General features: G+C 55.2%; 1 protein-coding gene and 1 long non-coding RNA gene across 2 annotated transcripts in view; one reads left to right on the plus strand and one right to left on the minus strand.

Annotated features, from left to right (window-relative positions):
- KCNQ1 (potassium voltage-gated channel subfamily Q member 1) overlaps nucleotides 1–19,789 on the plus strand; it is a 407,444-nt gene that overhangs the window by 259,841 nt on the left and 127,814 nt on the right. The gene's annotated exons all lie outside the window — the stretch shown is intronic.
- Nucleotides 3,950–19,001, minus strand: LOC129048559 (uncharacterized). The gene is made up of 4 exons (XR_008510984.1): nucleotides 18,794–19,001; nucleotides 16,296–16,449; nucleotides 14,173–14,501; nucleotides 3,950–4,505 (listed from the first exon to the last, which is right to left on the minus strand). It is a non-coding gene; the product is annotated as an uncharacterized LOC129048559 (long non-coding RNA).

The following is a 19,789-nucleotide window of genomic DNA, read 5'->3' on the forward strand; positions in this document are numbered from 1 at the left end:
CTGGTCATAGGTTTCTGCTGACCCTGCAGCCCATGTCCTTGTTCCAGAATCTTCCTCCTCCTGTGGCCTGTGTGTCGCCTGCACCTGCATTGCATTGAGGCTTCCCTTCCAACTTGACAGCTTCAGGTACATGGGCCTGTTGTCAACTCTGTTCCCACTGAGCCCATGAGACGGGTGTTCCTTTGAGACATGTTTACTTGACTTCCTGTCCCAGGTCTCTGCAGTACCCACAGGTGGCATGCACTTATGTCCCCACCCAAATCACATCCCCACCAGGATGGGCAGGCTCTGGGTCCTTTTGGGCCTTGTAGGCTGTCGTCAGAGGTGAGGCACAGTGGGGAGTCTCTAGGAGGTTTTGGGCAAGGCAGTGCTAAGGATCAGATCTCCCTTCTAGAAAGGTCACTCTGGCTGCCGAACAGAGAGAGAACTGAAGAGAGGCAGCAGGGTGAGGGGGAAGGCTACGGGGGACTTGCCTTCACCCAGTGAGAGATGGGAGGCTTGGAGAAAGCGAGCATCTGTGCAGGTGTGAGAAGTGCCAGGCTGGGCTCCCTCAGGCAGCAACTTTGTCTAGACTTCTGGCTGAGGACAGGGAGGAGCTTAAGGTAGCCCTCAGCATCCAACAGGGGTAGCAGCCCTAGTGCATGTATGACCACGAGCGAGCCCAAGGGAAGGATGGGTTTGTAGGGTTTCTGAAGATCTGGCTTGGATATAGTGGGGTCAGCCCCCATCCCTCCACCCAGCTGCAGTGACAACTCTGTGGCTCTGGGGCACTGTCACCCTGTGGCATGGCCTGTTTGTGGTGTCCATCGCTGTCTTAGCTACCCAGGGCCCAGGGAGAGGCACATGGCTCAGGCTGACAGAGTGTGACAGATGCAGGTCCTGCTCCCTCAGGGAAGCCCCCGTTCCAGGACAATCTCAGCCCCCCTGCAAGAGCAGCCTCAGCATGCGCTGCTCGGGGAATGCCCTCAGACAACAGTGCTGTGTTAGGGTCACTCCCAGCCTGTCCTCACAGGCAGATTTGCGTTCCTGCATTTGGGGTCAGTGATAACGTGAGGCCAGACGAGTGGGGGGTCTGGAGTTCAGGCGGTCTCCATGAGTGGCAGCACGGGGTGTGGGCCAGTTCCCACTGGGAGGGCAGCTGTGCTGTGTGTGTATATGTTTGGGCATTGCTCAGCCAAGCCTTGATTAGCCGAACCTAACTCTCCCAGAGCCCCCACTTCGACGCGGGTTAACTCAGCAGCTGTCTCCTGAGCACCTGCTTGGGGCCTGGTTGGGTGCCAGGCATGGGGGGTGGGAAAATGAAGTGAACTGGGCCTGCCAGACCCATTGCCTGCAGGGCCTTTTCTACCACCACCTTCCAGAGGCAGCTTCCTCCCACAAAGCATCCCAAGCTCGGGGTGTGTGCCCCCCTTCCTGTGCAGGCCTGCCACTTCCACAGCTGCCCCCCAGCCAAGAACAATCCCCTCAGCCTGCCAGGGAAAAGTGGGCCCAGGCCTTTGAGGACATTGCCACAGCCAGGGCCAACCTGGGAAGTTGTTTCTGATTATCTCTTGAGTCCTGGGAGAGGTGTTAACAAAAAGCCCCATCCCCGTCTCTCTCATGCTTATAGTTTGTTTTACGCATTAAAGGTCCCTGGATCGGTATTTGTAGTGAGAACAGATATTTGCAGAGAACCCAGAGAGCCTACTCCATTCCCAGCTCTGTGCTTGTAGAGGGTAAGGCTGCTGAAATGAAACCCACCAGGCCTCTGGTGAGCAGTGGGTGCAGAGTCATTGGCAGTAAAGGTCCTTAGAGAACATGATGAGAATAGTCTAATCAAGCTAGGCAGGCTCAGAAGATGGATGTAATTTGGGGGGAAAAAGACAAAAATGGGAAAGAAAGGGAAACCTACCTGGGGTACCATGTGGCTGTGGTGGTTTTAGTATGTGTCTACAAGGCCTTTGACAATCCATTCTTCAGGAAGTGGCACTTAATTCCCCTCTAATTAAGTTTGGGCTGGACTGTGATTTGCTTCTATCAAATAAAATATGGAAGAAGTGACAGAGCATGACTTCCAAGACTAGGAGTTGCAGCCTCCTTGCCCTCTCACTGGAATCACTGATTCTGGGGGAAGCCAGCCACCATGGTGTGAGAACACTAGCAGCCCTCTGGAGAGGTCCTGTGGTGAGGAATTGAGGCCTCCTGTAAATGGCCTCCTGTATGAGCTTGGGAGTGGATCCTCCAGCCCCAGTCGAGCCTCTGATGAGACAGCAGCCCTGATCCACACCTTGACTGCAGCCTCACAGGAGACCCTGAGCCAGAACCACCCAGCCAAGCCACCCCCAGATCCCTGGCCCACAGAAACCATGTGGGATGATAAATGTGGGCTGCTTTAGGGATGAAGCTGTAGGGTGACTTGTCACACAGCAAAGGCCAGCTGACACAGCCACCCACTCTCACCAGGCTTAGTCTGACCCTTGTCAGGGGCAGCAAAGTGGGCTCAGCCTACCTATTAGCTTTTACTGATGGCTGGTGGCTCCCAGGAGAAAGAGTACTGTGCCCAGGTAGCATGCCCACCCCAGGCATACATATCATGTCTTTGCTCTTGCAGAGTTTGAACTCTGCCCTCCAGACCAGTGGCTCTTAACCTAGGCTCCTCATGAGAACCCCTCCCCGGTGCAGGTCCTACTCCCAGAAAGGAGAGCGGTTTTGACTCCTGCAGTCTCTAAGGCAGCAGAGAGCTGTGGCATTTTGGGTGGAGTGGGTGGAGAGGGTGCGTGACGGGTGGGAGAAACTGACAGCTGGAATGTGATTTAGGAAATGTAACGGGTGACCTTTTCTCCCCAAGAGAACACCAAATCCATTTCCTTGGGACATGGATAAGGCTAAAGGCAACACCCACAAGGACCAGGAGGGGGGTTCTCAACAGCCAATTCTGTCCCAAATTTGTTTTCTATGCCCAGGAATGTCAAAGGGCCCTCTTGGGGTCAGCTACAGAGAAGGGGGAGCAGGCGTGATGGGGTGGTGGTGGGATGCTGCAGGTGGATGAGAAGTAGCACCAAAGCTCACTCCTGTTTTTCTCTTATCTCTGGGTCTTGGGGACAGGCCTGTGCCAGAAGCAGGGATTGCTTCTGCTCTAACGTCCACTGGAATAAAAAGCAGACATTGCAGTGTTGAGAAATTCCTTTAGCCCTCAGGAGGCAAGTTACAGAACAGGTCAGAACTGCCCTAGTCAGGCCCTGCCTGGGCACAGAGCTGCCACCACTCTTCCAAGACCCCTCCCTTTTGGGGACTGTGCCCCTGCCCCCCACCACAGGCAGCCCCTGCCTCCAACGTTACTCCTAGCTGGTGTTCTGGGCCGTCAGTTCATAGGTTCAGCTCTGAGACCTGCCAGGCTCTCAGAGCAGCCTGGACCCAGGAGAGTGATAAACGGATGTGCATTGGCCCACTCCAAGCAGGGAAGCTTTGTTTATCTCACAATTAGTCCTGTAGCACTTAGTGTGTCGGGCATGGTTCTGAGGGCTTCATCCACACTACCACCCACTGTAGAGATGGGAAAACTGAAGCATAGCAAGGTCAAGGGATTGGGCAGGCCTTAGGATGCAGAAGCTACTAGAGCTGGGCTGCACCTGAGTATCCTGGAGCCAGGGTCTATCCCTCCTTCTCTGCCACACTGCCTTGGTGTGAGGGACACAGCCCCTGTTTGCAGAGGCAGCTCCTTTCATGGAGCATGGGGGGCAGGGCAGGTGTGCCTTGGCCCACGTTTGGCTTCTTGAGCGCTGAACCTGCATGTGCCACCCCCCAGAGTTCCTGTGTGTGGCCGGGTGAATGCGCACAGGTCAAGGAGGTGGTGTGGGCAGCCAACCTCCCAAATCACCAGGCCCCTCAGGGCTGTTCCCCTGTTTCCCAAGATTTCCCAAACAGACGGCCAAGATCGGGGGCCCCCAGGAGACCGTGCTCATGAATTGTTCCACTTGAACACAACATTGTTTTTTATGGAACTGGGCTGGGGAGTCCTCTGTGACTCTTTCCTCAGTAGGGAGAGAGCTCCTGAACCCACCGTGCACCCTTCCGCAGCAGCCGCTTTGGAGACTTGACTTTGACACTCTTCTCAACGGGATCCCTTTCCTCACTGGTGTCTGCGGCCTGGGCCGCTGGCATGGCTGAGCGGAACTTGGCAAAGCAGTGAATTGGGAGCTCACTTAGGCACGTGGTCCTGAGGCTCCTTGCTGGCGTTTCTGTTTTGCTCCCTGCTCCTTTCTTTTCTTTGTAACTTCTCTTCAGGGCACGCACAGCCCCTGAGGAGGGTGGGGCTGAGGAGGCTGGAGGTGGAGCCCAGGCTTATCCCCCTGGTGGGCCAGGCAGGCAGCAAAGGGACCAACCCCAAGAGGGTCGGTGCGGAGACCCCTGGGGTGCACAGGGTGGGCAGAGACCAGAAGACTCGCCCCAGGGCCTCTAATTTTGACCGTTGATCTGGGTCTAAGCACCTCTGAGCAAGAGGTGAGGGTTTCAGGCAGCCTCAGCTCCTAGGAGGCAGAAGATACAGTTTATATGGGGGTTGGGGGGGGCGGTCCATTTCCATCTCCCTGTTCTCTCCCCAGGCCAATGGCCAGGGCTAAAGCCCTCCTTGGGACATGTCAATAGCAGCAAACATTTTAAAGATGTGACATGTTCGAAGCCTGGCAACAGGGGCAGCTCCAGCTGTGCGAGAACATGGCTGGATTTATGTCTGCGGCAAAGCACCCGGTCACCTTTCTCTGCTTGGAGTGCAATCTTTTTTTGGAAGCCCTGCTGGAAAATCTGAATCTTGTGAGCCATCAGCTGTTTATAATCAGAGAAGCATATGTTTAAAAGAGCTGAGGGGCCTTATAAACTCCGTGTGCAAATTACCTTTGGGGCTGCCTGCTCCACCGCCCCTCCCTGAGGCTGCCATCACTGGCGAGTGGCTGAGTGTGCTGCACAGAATTCGCTGTAACCCTGTTGTGGCACGGGGTCTGTTTAGCTTTAGTCACGTCAGCTTGGCCCTGGAGCGTGGGAGCCTCCATCTCTCCTGCACAGCTTCCAGGCCCCCCCCAACCCCCCAGCCCCAGCTGCAGAGGACTTCTGGCTCCCTGTTCCTGGACTTTCACCATGAGAAATATCAAACCTGGGAACTGTGCAGCAAGAAGCGGGCAGAGGCTCAGACACCAGGACCTGTGGGGGCTTCCTGGAATTGGGAGCCACTCTCAGTGTCTGCTCTGGTGCTATGGTCCTGCAGGGCTGTTTTTTTATTTTGTATTTTTTGGTGTTCATTTTTGTTTTTGTAACAGCTTTATTAAGATAAAATTCACATACCATACAATTCACCCATTTAAAGTGTACGATTCAACGGTTTTTAGTACGTTCAGAGTTGCGCAACCATCACACTATCTAGTTCCAGAACATTTTCAGTGCCCCTAAAAGCAACCCTGCATTCTTTAGCCGTCACTCCCCACTTCCCTTCTCTCATTCCCCAGCCCCAGTCAGCCACGGCTCTGCTTTCTATCTCCACGGGTTTGCCTGTTCTGAACATTTCACATAGCTGGAATCACACACTAAGCAGACTTTTGTGGCTGACTTTTTTCACTTAGCCTAAGGTTTTCGAGGTTCATTCATGCTGTAGCATGTATCAGTGTTTCATTCCTTTTTAGGGCCAAATAATATGCCATTTTATGGATATTATCACATTTTATTTATCCGTTCATTCATTGAACGCTTGGGCCATTTTCACTTTTTAGCTATTAATGAGTAATACTGCCAGGAACATTTGGGTACAAGTTTTTATTGTGGACATAGATTTTCATTTTTCTTGAGTATTCACAGAGGAGTAGAAATGCTGGGTCATATGGTGACTCCATATTTAACCTTTTGAGGATCTGCCAGACTGTTTTCCACTGTGGCAGCACCATTTTGCATTCCCACCAGTAGTGTATGTGAGTTCCTATCTCTCCACATTCTCACCAACACTTGTTACTGTCTGCCGTTTTCATTTTAGCCATCTTAGTGGGTGTGAAGTGATATCTCCTAGTGGTTTCGATTTGCATTTCCCTGATGACTAATGATGTTGAGCATCTTATTAGCCATTTGTATCTCTTCTTTGAAGAAGTATGTATTCAAATTCTTTGCCCAAATTTTAATTGGGTTGTGTTTTTATTATTTAGTAGAGTTCTTTATAGTCTAGATATAAGTTTTTTATATTCTAGATTCAAGTTCCTTATCAGATATATTTTCTTCCTTTTTGTGGGCTGTCTTTTCACTTTCTTGACCATGTCCTTTGACTCACAAAGGTTTTTAATTTTGATGAAGTTCAATTTATCTGTTTCTTTCTTTGGATGCTTATGTTTTTGGTGTCATAACTAAATAACAACATATAATCCAAGGCCAAAAAGATTTACCCCTATATTTTCTTCCAAGAATTTTATAGTTTTGGCTCTTACATTTAGGTCTTTCATCCACTTTAAGTTAGTTTAACATATGGTATGAGGTAGGGGTCTAACTTTATTCTTTGTCATATGGATAGCCAGTTATCCCAACACCACTTGTTGAAAAGACTCTTCTTTCCCCAGTGAAGGATCTTGATACCCTCGTCAAAAATCAATTGACAGTAAATATGAAGGTTTATTTCTTGATTCTCAATTTTATTCTATTGATTTGTTTGTCTATCCTTATGCCAGTACTATATCGTCTTGATTATTATAACTTTGTAGTGAGTTTTAAAATCGGAAAGTGAGTTTTCCAACTTTGTTTTTCTTTTTCAAGATTGTTTTGGCTATTCTGGGTCCCTTGAATTTCTATATGAATTTTACGATCAGCTTGTCAATTTCTGCAAAGAAACCATCTGGGATACCAATAGGGATTGCATTGAATCTGTAGGTCAACTTGGGGAGTATTGCCATCTTAATGTGTTGAGTCTTCCAATCCAAGAGCATGTATTTCATTGTATTTGGATTTTTAAAAATTTGGTTCAAGAATATCTCATAGTTTTCAGTATAGTTTTTGCACTACTTTGTAAATCCTACAGGGTTTTGTGTGACAGTGACTGACAGCCATCCTTCCTCCCCATGTTCTGGGTTCCGCCCATCCTCCAACCCATATCCCTTGGAGTCTCCCCCTGACTCCAGGGCTCATGGCCCCTTTCAGGCCCCTGGCTTCTGGTAATGCTTCTTTGTGGTCTCCTGTCTTGTGCATAAATTGTTGCCCAAGTCTTTGCACATCCTGCATCCTGCCTGGAGTGCTCTCTCTCCTCCCTTTTCTGTGAGCCGTCACGAAACACCTCCTGTGGGCTTACTGAGCCACCATCTTATCCAAGTGCTCTGTGGCAGCTTGTGGAATCTTCTCAACCTTGGGTGTCGCCTGCCCAGAACGGGGCTCTCGGAGGCCAGGGTGACTCCACTATCCCACCAACCTCTGTACCCCACGGCCATGCACAAGGCACAGGGTCCCAGAGAGGGTCTTTGGGTACAATGGAGCTATTTCCCAGTCAGACCCCACAATCGATAAACTGTGCTTAAACTAAGTGAGGTATCTTAAGGCTTTACCACCAGGGAAATAGAACTTTGGCAGCTTACAAAGGAATTTTATTTTTCAAATTTCCTTTCAACTCGAGGGTCTCAAATCCACTCAGCAGACTTAGGAGGGAGGGTCCTGGCACTGCTTCTGAGGAGGGTACCTTTGAGGGGAGGCAGAGTTGGCTCACGGCAAAGGCTCGCCCTGAGGCATGGCAGGTGGCAGGTGGCAGGTGGCTGGTGGCTGGGGCTGCTCACCTGCTCACCTGTATCCATCCCGTTGGGCAGCACACAGCCAAGTCCTTTTGGACCAAATTGGATCACTGCCAAGTGGTATGCCCAGCCTTGCTGAATGTCTACCCATCTGTAAAAAGGAGAAATCGTTTCTGTGCTCCCTGCCTCCCAGAGAGCCAGGGAGAGGCCAGGATCCAAGGAGGTAACGGCTTTCTAGCCCTTTGGAAACCTGAGTGGGGTTTTGTGCTTGTATCTCATTTAAGCCATGAACACTTGCTAGCTGTCTATTCATCCACACACGCTGCATTTATTGAGTGCCTTCTGGATGCCCGCCCTCTACTAGATCTGGGAGTTACAGTGTGGGATGGACTGACACTGGTGACCCCTGCCTGGGGGAAGCAGACTCTAGCTGGGCAGCCTGGCCTCAGGAGATCATCACAACCCTCACTGGGGCTGGGATGCAAATGGGGCAGGAACAGGAGTCCGGCCTGAGGGATGTTAGACTCACCAGCCATCCCCTGGAAAGCTGTGGGGAGACTCAGAGCAGAGCCCCCAGTAATCACAGTGAGGTATTTAGGGATAGAGTGGAGATCTCTCCCACGTGTTCCCCAAGCCACCAGGCCAGACACCGCCCCGACACTGCCCCAGCTGAATGCATGCTGGCGGCCCAAATGTTAGACACTCTTCTCTCTTAGGTGGTTTGAGAAGACTTAGGGGCTTCCATTCCCCTTGGAACATGAAGAAGGGGCTGACTAAGGCCCCCATCCCTGCTCAGGCCTACAGGAGAGCCCTGTGGACACTCCAGCCTCAGCCTTCCTTGCCATCCACAACCACACCAGTGGCTGGGAAGCCAGAGTCCCCTGGCTCCTGCGCTTTTTCTGCACGGGACTCCCTCACAGCCTCTGGGTGGGAGCATACATGGCATCTCCTAGAGAGTTTGGGGGCTGGACACAGGGAGGAGGCAGCATGGGAAATGGAAGGACTGCAGCCCCCACCTCCCTCCAAGCCAGTTGTCAGAGCAAGATCAGCTCCCTGGAAGACACCAGGGTTGTAAACAGGGTGGGGCAGGGGTCCTGGTAAGTATGAGGAACCAGAGGCCTAAGCCACCCACCCCTTGGCATGGGGCACCCAGAAGGTAGCAGGCTAACGACTCCCCATGAAATTAACAACTTTGTGAAGCATTTGGTATTTGGGGGATTTTACATTAGGGTTAATGAGCCTCTGAAATGAGATCCCAGAGAGGGGCCAGGACCATGCCTGGGATGTGGCTTCCATGGACTGAGCAGCCTGGAGCCCCTACTTGCTTGGTGTCCCGAGCCAGCCGGACCTGCGTCCCGCTCCTCCTCCGCTCCCTGGAAACGTTCCCTGAATCACATTGTTCACCGCGCTTCTCAGGCCTTCTGGGCTCTTCCTCTGCTGCTCGCCATAAAAACTCTCCAGTCATCTTTTCCGCTGTGGTTTTTATTGTTTCATTTTATTGTTCCAGCTATATTACGTTGGGAAGAGCTACAGAAATGGTTTCTTCTCCCCCAGATTCCAGAACAAGTCACGGCCATTGTAGATTTTGATTAATCGCCATCCCCATTATTTCTTCACTTTCTCCAGCTGAATTTTTCCCACTGTGGGAAGGCGGTCTGGAGGACAGGCACCCTTGTTGGCCGTGGATAGGTTTCTGTTCCCCCTCAACCCACCCAGCAAGAGAAAAAAGTGAGCTCACATCGTGGGTCGGCCCCTGTTCTGGAGGCCACAGCCACGGGCTCTGCGGGCCTCTGGCCGAGCTGGGTTGCAGGAGAAGCCAAGTGCCGGGTGAAGGCCTGGGGAGGAATCTGGGTTCTCTTGGCTGCTGGTAAGATTATCCATTAAATCCATATTCCTCACTGTAGAGTTCATGGATTCAGAGGATATACCGTATTCTGGCCGTCTTACATTACTGCAATATTGCTTCCAGATGGGCAAACGCGCACTCGGAGCCTGGCCCTGCAGACACGATGGCCCAGCATGCTGCTCACTGCCGCGCCTTTGTTCTCTGCTTCCTGCTCGGTTCCTGCTAACTCAGGGAGCTCCAGGTGGCTGCCACTCAGGGGTGTGTGGGGGGCGCCTTGAGGCACCCAGGCCTGCAGCCCTCCCCCACACAGGCAGTCTCCACAGAGATAGAGCGCCAAGGGTGCGGGCCAGGACTCTTTCCGAGCCTCTCCTGTTGCCGGGGCCTGTTCCCTGAAGGGCACGGTCCTGGGTAGGCGCAGTGCCCAGGCTGGAGAGGTCCTGCTTCTTCATCTCATCCACAGGATAAGTCAAATGGGAGCATTCCAGCATTCCACATCTCATAGGGGGGTTGGGCCTCACCTCCCTAGCAGCCCACTCACCTCACATGGCCTGAGCCGCAGGGTCAGCCCCCTCCGAGGCCTGTGAGAGGCAGCGGGCACTATGGGCAAGTTGCCTGCTGGGCCACGGGCTCTGGTACTCTCCTGGGTTAAGGCTCCCGGGGTAGGGCTAAGTGTGGTGACAGTGGAGTCAGGGCAGCTGGACAGCCCTTCTGCCATCAGTGAGAACCGTCTTCTCTCTGTTTCCCCTGTGCACTTCTGAATCCCCAGGGCTGGGCACAGGGCTGTGACGCCATGGGTGCTCTAGATAGATGGAGGAGCTCACAGCTGCAGGGAGTGTTGGGTGGACGTATGGGGTGTGGAGGGCCAGGCCAGGCTTCACAGAGGTGGAATCTCAAAGGAGGAAGCGGCATGCCAGGTGGCGGACATAGCACCTGCAAACGCCTGGGAGGTGAAGGCACCAGCTGAGGCAGCATCCCAGAAAGGGACACGAAGCCCTTGGGGCTGGGGTGGTAGAGGTAGGAGAGCATCTTGAGGGTGGCTGCAGCATCGTCATCATCTTTCAAATGGTGGCATCCCTTCCCCAAGCAAGGGAATGATGCAGACAGAGGTGCCTTTCAGAAAGAATGGAGGTCCTGGGGACCTGATTTCTGGGTCCCTCAGGACACATGCTCTCCAGCTTGTCAGTGTTACCTGGATACTCTAATGGGGGCACAAAGCGGGGGGAGCCTGCAGGAGGGGCCTAGCCAGGGCTGGGTGTCACACAAGCAGAGCCCCAGGGTGCAGCTGGGCAGATTGCCGGTGGTTGGTGCTGGTGAGGAGTAGCAGGGTGGGGTCCAGTGGTAATGCCGCTGATGATACTTGGCGAGGATGATCGCAAGTGTCTCGACCCAAACATGAGATGCCCCTCACCCATCCTCCCATGAGCCTCAGCATGGGCACCCCATGCCACCAGCTCCATTTACAGCCAAGGAGCCTCAGTAGAGACACAGCTAGAAAGTGGCCAGCTGGGGTTTGGTGCTGAGCCTCTGTCTGACTCTCTGCTCTGTGGAGAGCTCAAGGGAACCTGTAAAGACCTGCGGGCTGTGTCATGGAGGGCCCTCACCCCGGAGGAGCCAGGAAGGTGGACATAGCACGCAGGAGTGGGGCAGGAGGAGCTTTGCAGATTACCCAGACCCTTTGTTGGCCAGTGTGGGAATAGGGGGAGGCCAGGGAGGACCCCCTGCAGCCTGGCTCAGGCAGGGGCATGTGCGAGGGCCCGGGGGAAGGGGAAGAGAGCAGCCAGGTAGACTTGGTTTCCAGCCGAAGTGTACCTGGGGATGCCTGCGCCCAAGACTTCCTCTTCCACCACCCCTGCTGGGGTCCCCTGGGACCCATCCTTCCAAGCCCCTGCCAGCCTGGGAGCCTGTGACTCCCCAAGTGGTCAAACACAGAAGGACCTCTTGGGGGAAGAGGAACCAGCTCAGGGGGTATGGGGAGCCCTCTGGGGCACCCTCATATCACACCCTGTCCCTCTGGCCACATTCCAGCCGGCCCTGCCTGTGAGGGTTGACCAGCTGGAGCAGCCCCACATCCCACATCCCTGCAGCCTTGCACTGGTCTAAATGCCTCCCAGCCTCCTGGGGTTGCGGGTGGCCACACCAGCCAGAGCTTGGGTGATTGAGTGCATAGAGCGGGTGGCCAGAGTGGGAACTATGGTGAAGCAAACCATAAAACTGTCCCCCATGTCACCTCCAAACCCTTTGGGCTGGCCTCTTGGTGAGGAATGGCCCTGGGAGAGGCTGCCCTGCCTTTGACCTCTCATGCACTGAGAGTGATGGGCAAGCGCTGTCCGCGGAGCACTGACCCCACCGCTGGGATCAGAGCCCCTATTCCTAGCCTCCCTTGAGCGTTTTGGTTGCTGGACTCTCATTAATTGCTGTTTGTATCACTTAACAATTTTTCACTTTTGGAGGGGTCATAAATAACCCCAAAGCAACATGTACCCTCTCCGGGCCAGGCTCAAGCGGTCCTCTCACTAGGGAAAGAAGTCAGAAAAAAAGCTCCAAGCTGAAGCGCCCACACCTACCCACTGCCTCAGATGTGCTGCAGCTCTCAAGGAACCCTCTAGGGGAACAGCTTTGGGGAGTGGAGCTGCGTGGCCAGCTGGCCAAGCCACAGCGGGAAAAGGTGGCCCGTTGGCCAGAACACAGTCCCCAAGCCTCCTCAGCTAGGCTCTCGAGGAATGGCTGGGTGTCCTTTCTCAGCAGAAAAGCCTTGTCCCTAGCCTCCAGGGCCAGGCTCCAGCTTCCCAGGCGTGTGGTTCCCACCCAGGCTCTTGTGGGTTGGCTTGCCAAGTGGTGTTAGGACACGCAGCTTCAGTTCTGCAGGGCCTGGTGGAATTCCATTCCCTGCCTCCCAGAACATCTTATCTTGAGGGCCTCTCAGCTACAGTAGGCCCCAAGCCCCAGAGACTCCAGATTCCCCACTACGGAAGGGAGCTGTGAAAGGCACGGGCAGCGCGGTGCTTCTCCTTCAGGAGGTGGAACTGGGCGACCCGCATTGAACAGGCCAGGAGCACTGGTGTTCTGGATCCAAAGCAACCATCTCTTTCTACATTTGGAGGGAGCTGAGAGCAGGCAGGAGCCAGGACCCAGTGCATCCTGAATACTGGGTGACTGGCAGACATCACCCTGGCCCAAGGCCAGGCCTGCAGTAGGAGCTCAGTGAATATCCCCTCCATGAGTACAGGAATCTCAGTGGTGCCTGTGGAGCTGTTCAGTGGGCCCTGTATTCGCCAGGACAGCCATGGTCCTGCTGAGTGACAAACAGCCCCCCAGATGTCCTACCCTCTGGTGCTGCTTGTCTGCTCAGGGACCCAGGTGCTCTTGCAGACAACCCAAGTCTTCCTTCCTACTCCTGGCAGGGCAGGCAGTTACACTGATGGCTGCAGTGCGACACAGACTGGGCCTGGCACAGTGTCCCTCAGACCCCACGGCTTGGTTGGGTCACCTCGGCCATTTCAAAGGCTATTGGGGAGCAGGAATTGCAAGCTGGATGTCAGCTTGAGGGTTACCCCAGAGTGACAGCCTTGACAGCCAGGCCCCCCCAGGCTCCTGTGATTGCAGCCCACACCTCTGCGCACAGTATGCCAATGTTCCCCAAAATCTACATACTGAGAAGGTAGACAGCAAAGCCACAAGGAGACTTCTGGATAGCCAAGGTGGAATTCTTCCCTCCCTGTTTCCCAGTTTTCCACCCTTTTCCCTGGCTTTCTTCCAGAACCTTTTAATAAAAGTGCCCCTGCCCCACCAGGGCCTGGCTTAGGACGGGTGAGGGAGAGGAGCTCTGGGAGGTCACAGCCCCACCCAGGAACGTTCCTGTCCCAATCCTCCCATCCCCATATTCAGGAAAGTTCCCCAGGTCCGTATGAACTGGCTTCTTAGTTTTGTTTTAAACACAAGCTTTCAGAAGAGCAGAAGTGGAAAGACAGATGGCAGGAGGTGCCGTAGGGCAGCACTGGGGAGCCTGAGATAGAGAGCGGGTAGACGGGAAAGCAGCTCACAGCGGCTGGAGAGCAGGGAGCACACGCCTGTCCGAGACCTTGGGCCAGAGGAACCCCCTCTTCCCCAATGGCTCACTCGCCCCAGGGCCTCCAGGTTTGAGCCCCCCAGGGTATTAGTCCAGCATTTTAGGGGCTGCTGTGGTCATGGAGTAAGGGCTACCCCTGGAATGGCTTCTTTGGTTTTTGAAGGCTGGGAAAGCTGCGTCTGTCGCAGAAGTGAACCTTGTTTTGTTTTGTTGATGGGTGTAGTCTCAGGGCCTGTTCAATGTCTGTGGAGTTGCCTCTTCTAGAAGAGCCGGGTTGACAGCCCGCGTGCCCCGTCCTGGCTTAAACCCTTTGAGGCCCTCCCTGCCCTTAGGGGAGCTGAGAGCCCCACTGCAGCCCAGAGGCCCTCCCCTGACAGCTGCCTTCCTCTGCTCCTTCCTTCCCCACATCCCCCTCACACACCTTGTGCTTGCTCTGGGCTTCAGGGGCCTGAGCCCCAGGTAGACCTCCACACTTAGAGTGCCTCAGCACACTCCATCCCTAGCCCCAGACTGGCTTCCCTGCACCTGGCTGACCCCCTCCTCACCTGCCTGTTTCCACCTCAGGGACCCTGCTGAAGCCGGAACTTGATCCCCGCAGCACCAGCCCCTCCCCGTAGCCTCATGGGGCACAGCTCCCAGGATGTGGATGAGCAGAGAGGAGGACAGGGACGATGGACCCCAGGAATTGGCTTCCAGTGGATGCAAGGCTGACTTGTACATGTCATGGAGGATAGTTCGGGTGTCTGAGCTAGCTCAGGCTCCTTGGAGCACATGCATGGCCTGGACTGTCCAGAAGTCGTCTGCATGCTTTGTGTAGATGCATGACTCCCCAGCTGGCTCCGTACTAGATGACCTGGGCTAGGGCCACTTACATCTGTCAGGGGAAGGGCAGTTGCAGTTAGGACCACACTAAAAGGTTAACATCCACCCTGGTGTTGACCAAGCCCCGGACCCTGCTGTGCCAGGCACTCCCATCAGCATCCAGGTGCCCATTTTACTATAGATATCTGAGAGCTGGCTAGGCAGGCATCCCTGGTCATTACTGGGCCTGTAGGAGCCTTCATGTCTGCACCCTCCCTGCCATGCACCTTAAGGTCAGGAACTCCATTCAAATGCAGATTCCTGGGCTATTCCAAGAGTTACTGAATCCCCACCCCGGGGTGAAGGCTTGGCATCTGCCAGGGACCATAGACCATGGATACTCATCTACACTTGTGACCCCCCTCCTGCCCCCTGAGTGTGTGCTGGGGCAGGAGGTCCTGTGGTGAGTGGAGCTCCAACCACAGAGGACCATCTCCAGCCGTGTGCTCTGGGGTGCAGAGCCGACCTCCCAAGTCTCAGCTTCTCGCCTCTCAAGTTGGGGGTGACAATGGCTATGTACATAAGATTAGGAGAACACACAGAAGGTGGTGCTGGTTAAAACCATTATCACAGGCTGGTGCCTATAGTCCCAGCACTTTGGGAGGCCAGGCATTAGAGACCAGCCTGAGCAGTATAACGAGACTCTGTCTCTACCAAAAAAAAAAAAGAGCCATACAAGGTGGTGCGTGCCTGTGGTCTCAGCTGTTTGGGGGCTGAGATGGGAGGATCACCTGAGCCTGGGAGGTCAAAAGTGCAGTGAGCCATGATGACTGTGATTGACGTGTTGACCAGGCACTCAAAAAAAAAAAAAAAAAAAAAAAAAAACCGTTATCACACCCTGCACACAAATCCCAGAGTTCAGAGAACACAGATCAAAATAAGAAGTCAGAGAATCCTCTTGAGCTGAAAACCCTCATTTTGTTGTCACCCAAATGCTGCCTGCTGGCTGGCGAGCCTTGCTGGTGGAAGGCCCAGCAGTAGCAAAGGAAACCAGGGAAGGACAGTGTAGGAAGTCGTGCCCTCAGATCATTTGGGGAAATTGGCACCTGTGTTTCTCATCACACAGTGTTGGGTTGGAGAATAGGCCTGGGTGCAGAGCTTCAGAGCCAAACACCGTGCTGGTTTCAGTGAAACAAACAGCCCTGATGTAGCTATGGCCCTTGGAGGTGTCCTAATAGTCCATCATCTTCAGTGACAGAAAGACGGAAATGGACACAGATCAAACCCGCATCACAGATGTATAGCTAGGTCAGCGAACCACTCCAAAGACCCCAGGGTCTGACCCCTTGCATGCCTGGGCGGAGGTGGAGCCGCTTCACCATGCGTGCAAATGTGGCAAACTGCAAAATGTCCCAAAACAAGTCCCTTACTATCTGTGCCCCTCCATGCCAGCTCGCTGGAGGGGCTCTTGCTGAAAGAGGTGGGGTCAGTTCCCAAACCCACTGGAGGGCTGCAAGGAGATGCTTCTAGTATGTTAGACAGCACAGTCTTCCAAATGGACTGTGGGCATGACGTGTAAAGAATCGAGAAGCCAAGTGCCCTTGTCATTTATTATCTTTAAAAAGTATCGGTGGGCTCGTGGGGACTTGAGTGTGCTCTCAATGAGTGAGGCAGCTCTCCTTTTCCAGCCTATGTGCACACTCAGGCACGTACTCCCTGGCTCGGCCGCCTTCCGGGACCTGGCTACAGTCAGGCCTCCTTCGTGCTGAGCATGAGCCGGGCCTGCCTGGGGACAGCTGAAGGCCAGGAGGAAGCTGCTGGCCTTGAGAAGGCCTCTCAGAGCAGAGGCAGCCCCCTCAAAGCTCACCTGGCCTCTGTCTGTAAGGCTGACCAGAGCAAGCAGTGTGCCATTAACCCCTGCCTGTCCAGAACTCCGAGCTCCTGTGGGTCCTTCTGTGAGTGTCCTATGTTGGGGGTGTCAGCCTGGGTGTCAAGGCTGAAGAGGGGAGTCACCTTGGCCACTGAAACGGAAACAGAGCATTAGCCACCACCAGCCCCTTCCCCCTTTTGCAGGGTGGCTCCCAGAACCTAGGACTCCATGCTATCTGTGGGGTTCATCGTGTGTCCCTCTCAGTCAATGGGAAGTCGTGCCCTTGGGTCATTTGGGGCAAATGGTCCTCATTTTCTTGATTACATGGTGTTGAGTTGGGGAATGGCCTTACTGGGAGCTGGGGCCTGGCCTGGACCTCGAGGCCCCTGGGGACTTGGCTACCTGAGGGAGATGAGGTTGTTCCCAGGGTTTTCTCATCCCAGGGGCTCTCAGCTTTCCAGAGACTCGGGCAGGCACAGCTTTCCAGGCCAGAGCCATGGACGGTCCCTGGACACCTGCAGCAGCCAGGCCCCAGATGCAAGAAAGGGTATTTGTTTCTTAAAGCTTGTAAAGAGTTTCTAAAAGGTGGGGAGGGGATTGGTGGGGGCCTGTCTCATGTTTTCCATTCTGGATGCCGGGGGGACATGTTGCTGGGGCCAGACCAACTCCAGGGAGACAACTCGACAAGTTACGAAACATCCAGCAGCATCCACGACTAATTTCTTCCCCCTGTTTGTCCTACCGTGGAGGTCGAGTTAAAAGGCAGCACTTCGGGGGTTGAAAAGCTACCCGCAGGGGTCTGCTCATGAGGGACCCCCGAGCCTCTGCAGCCTTTGTTCAGAGGCAGCTAATAAGCTGACTCCCGCTGGGCGCTTTGCAGCGAGGCCGCTGTTCCCAGTCCCAGCTCAGCCTCCCTGCCTCAGAGGGCTGGCAGATCAGCAAATTGCTGTCTCCAGCCCGCAAGAAGGGCAGGTCCAGGGATGTGTTTCACCCCCAAGGTGTGAGTGGAATCAGCAAATTATATCAAGAAATATTTCTAGGGATTTACATTCCGGCGGTCAGCAGCCTTTGGGAGGCTTTACTCCGCCTGCAGGGGTGGGAGGCCTCGCGTAGAGTTGGTGGGAGCAGCAGAGCCTGGGTGTTTCAGGAGGACCCACTCACTCTGGGCCACTTCTGATGCTGCAGATCACTCCAGGCAGCCCTCCGGCCGTTTGTCTCTTCCGACAGCAGCGGTGGTGATGGTCCCCTCGGCCTGCCTGGCCTGCAGCAGCCCTGGCTGGAGGCTGACCGAGCCTCTGAGGAGGTTCACCTGGAGCTGACTGTCCATCCATCCATCTGTCCCTTGGCCCCTTTAAGAGGCCTTGTCCCCTTTGCCAGTGCAGGGACACCCCACCGTGGACTTCTCTTGGGGTGACCAATGAGACCCAACTCCACTGCCTGGGGATACCCTCACTCCAAGCCCAAGGAGCCTGTCTCTACGCACACCCCCTGCCCTTGGGAGGCACATGCCGAGCTTTCCTGTCCTCCATTTGGTGGCCGCCTCACCTCCATGGGGTCACAGGGTCTACACAGACAGCTTACTAGGGTCCTGGCAGGCACGGGGTGTGGGAAGCCCTGTGCCCCTGGGATCACGCTTGGATCCTGAAGTCCTGACCTTGGTGAATCAGGGCTGGGGAGCCACAAAGCCAGCGTGCTCCTGCCTCTTGGGGGTCCCAGGTGATGTGTCATCTTACCAGGTGTTGACAGGTGGAGAGAGGTGGGCTGGGTGAGGATAGGAAAGGACTATGGGAGGCCAGGGCGGGCCTCGGGTGGATGCCTCTCTGTGGCAGTGACATTTGTACAGAACCAGGCAAGGCCAGCCCATCCTGGGAGCTGAGTGCTGGACCATGGGGGCCTGCAGCCTGGAACTGAGCCCAGAGACTGCAGCATTCAGAGGTCAGGGATCAAGGAGGACCTCACAAAGCAGACTGGGAAGGTGGAGGCTTGGTCACCCCCAGGAGGAGCTTTTTCTAAGGAAGGAGAGGCCAGCATCTCAGCCACGGCTGGTGGGTCCCACTGAAGCCGAGAATAGAACTGGCAGTGGGGTTTGGCCACATGGAGGTCCTAGGGGAGCTGATGAGAGCAATGCCGTGGCCAGGGTTGGCAGTGGCAGACCGAGAGTGCTTCCCTTCTCATGTGGTTGGGAGTCATGACCTGTTTAGTAAATAGGCTATGGCAGCCTCTTGAAACTTAGTGAGGTGGCTAAGCTGCCCCTAGATAGCTGTGCCCTGTGACCAAGACCCTTCCTCCCTCCTTCGCTCTACCCCGTCAGGCTCAGCCAACTGACACCAGGGCCCTGTGAGGCAGTATCTGAGCCACCCTTCTGAGTGGGAGCTATGGCAACTGCTGCCTTAGCGGAGCGGGGGTGGGGGCATGTGTCACTCCCAGGACCATCTGGCAGATGAAGGTCTTTGGGCACTGCAGCTGCCACCTGGGGTGCCTCGGGGCAGGCTCACCTCACACCCTTGTGGGCCAGCTGCGGCCCAAAGGCCTCCTGGCCTCCGTTCCTGTGCCAGGGTGGTCTGAGCGGAGAGGACGGGGGGATCCCAGACGGATTCTGAAAACAGGCTCCGCCTTCCTCCGTGGCTCCGCCTTCCTCCGTGGCCCCGCCTTCCTCTATGGCTCTGCCTTCCTCCGTGGCCCCGCCTTCCTCTATGGCCCCGCCTTCCTCCGTGGCCCCGCCTTCCTCCGTGGCCCCGCCTTCCTCCATGGCCCCACCTTCCTCCGTGGCCCCGCCTTCCTCCGTGGCTCCGCCTTCCTCTGGCTCCGCCTTCCTCTGTGGCCCCGCCTTCCTCTGGCCCCGCCTTCCTCCGTGGCCCCGCCTTCCTCCGTGGTGGCCTGAGGGGTGTGGTGCTGCTTGTCCGTGGTGCTCCACACGCCTGCCACAGCTGCTTACCCCACTCCCTGCCACCCTGGACAAGGTGCCCACGGCCCTGTCCCATTTACTGTTGGGGCAAGTGAGGGATGTGGAGGCTCTGCAGCCTCCCCCGGGATACTGCAACCCTCAAGACTCCCAGCAAGCCCCTCCGTCTCAGAGCCTTGGTGTCCCCATCTGTAAAGTGGGATGTGACAATACCCTTCATGCTGAATGGGCAGGGAGAGAGGAGCTGTTAGGTGAGACCAGGTGGTACTTGGCAGCTGTGGCACGTGGAGGCCCCAGGCAGGCAGCCCCACACCTGGTCCGAGGTTCTGTCCTTACTGTAGCAGTGGGCCTGGAGGCAGTGGCATTTAGAGAGGACCCTGAAGCCCGAAGAGGGGATGCCAGCCTCAAACTCAGCAGCTCGAAGTAGCAACAGCTTCGACTCTCTCACACCTAGCGGTTGGCTGGGCGGGTGGACTGGTCCGGGCTGAGTGGTCTAGGATGACCTTGCTCCCAGGGAAGACCATTGGCAGACAGCCTCTCCTCTACCAGCTAGCGGGGCCTCACTAACCGCTGGTGGCCGCAGGGTTCC

This window comes from Pongo abelii, chromosome 9, assembly GCF_028885655.2.
Source record: "Pongo abelii isolate AG06213 chromosome 9, NHGRI_mPonAbe1-v2.0_pri, whole genome shotgun sequence".
NCBI classification, from domain to species: domain Eukaryota; kingdom Metazoa; phylum Chordata; class Mammalia; order Primates; family Hominidae; genus Pongo; species Pongo abelii.